The following is a 1552-nucleotide window of genomic DNA, read 5'->3' as shown; positions in this document are numbered from 1 at the left end:
ACATCCACTGGGGCACATGTGGGGACAAAAAGTTCCTATTTAGCAGCATACAAATTGGAAGGTTGCTGGCTGCTCTCACTATCTTGGAGACTGGATTCGTTTATACATAAACTTATTTATTAATAAGGGTCTCAGTCCCACCTAACTGAGCACAGTACTTTGTTTTGTCTAAATCCCACTCCCTAGAATCTTAGGGAGGTTCACTAATTTCTGGAGCATTTTCCAGTCACCTCCTAGATATCTTCTGGTCTCCATATTAGAGTCTGTACTACGCACTAGATTCTTTCTAGGAGAGGATTCCAGTCAGATGTCTCTTGGTAAAGTGAATTCCATCAGTACGACATTATTATATTTCAGAATGGCTAGAATCCTAATCACTTAGAAACTTCTTAGTCCCCTCAAAGCTTTGGCAGCACAGAGATGACACTAATACCTTAAAAACTCTATGAGTTTTATAAATAGAGGTTAATCAGGATGCCTGGGTGGCTCCATCGGTTGAGCGTCTGACTCTTTTTTTTTTTCCCAATTCAGTGTAGCTTTTATTGCATATTTAAAATATCACAAGTCTGAAAAATCATCCGTCATCTTGCTGTTTCTGTAGATGGACAACTCAGATCTTATTCATCAGCCTGCTGAACTGTTCCTTTTTCAGAAACATAGATACCATCCAAAAATTTTCTGATATCCTTGTTTTTAACAGTTGTGGCTTGCTGAATCAAAGCAGCTGAGTTCGATACAAGTTCAATGTCATTTCCTTCAAGAATTAACTCATCTTTTTGGGCTTGAGATACAGAACAAGCAACACCTGGCCTCATCCGAACCCTGCGGATGTATTTCTCACCCAAGAAATTTCGGATTTCAACAAGAGAACCATTCTCCTGAATAACAATGTTGATGGGGAAGTGAGCATACACAGACCTCATCTTGTAACGGAAGCCCAGTGTAACGCCCTTGATCATGTTCTGTACATGATTACAGATAGTGCGAACAGTAGTTCTATTTTCCCACCATTTGTCAACTCGGAGCCTCTTCTTTTTCTTTCCAAGAAGACTGAGTTCTACATTGATGTGATCGAAGTCCCTTCACAGGGTTCCTCTGGGTCCCTTCACAATAACTGTGTGTCCCTTCAGAGTGATGTCAACATTTTCTGGAATGTCGACAGTCTGATTGCTGAAAATGGTCTTCATTCTCGCAGGAGATGCAGCAAAGAGAGAACGTTTTTCGTCCGAGCGTCTGACTCTTGATTTCAGCTCAGGTCATGATCTCAAGGTCATGGAATTGAGCCCCGCATGCTCAATGGGGAGTCTACTTGGGATTCTCTTTCTCTCCCTCTGCCCCACCCCCTGCTCACTCTCTGTCTCTCTCAAATAAATAAATAAATCTTTAAAAAATAATAAACAAATAAATAGAGGTTAATCAACTGCCTTTGAAGATTGAAAAAAGGGGGGTAATCTGTAAAGGAGACCCATTATTTTCATATCATCAGAGCAGGTGAAAGCAAGACCCATTTTTCATCCTACTGAGAAATCAGCTTCATTTCAACAATAGTTTT

At 40.5% G+C, this 1552-nt stretch overlaps 1 pseudogene; it reads right to left on the bottom strand.

Moving 5' to 3' along the window:
- Positions 1-615: 615 nt before the first annotated feature.
- LOC114208869 (large ribosomal subunit protein uL6 pseudogene) lies at positions 616-1218 on the bottom strand (annotated as a pseudogene).
- Between the last annotated feature and the right edge of the window lie 334 nt (positions 1219-1552).

Source organism: Eumetopias jubatus, unplaced genomic scaffold, assembly GCF_037043125.1.
Source record: "Eumetopias jubatus isolate StellerSeaLion01/CBP00866 unplaced genomic scaffold, mEumJub1_p1.0 scaffold_16, whole genome shotgun sequence".
In the NCBI taxonomy this organism is placed as follows: Eukaryota; Metazoa; Chordata; class Mammalia; order Carnivora; family Otariidae; genus Eumetopias; species Eumetopias jubatus.
The sequence above is the reverse complement of the archived record's forward strand: the minus strand, read 5'-3'. Positions and strand labels throughout refer to the sequence as shown.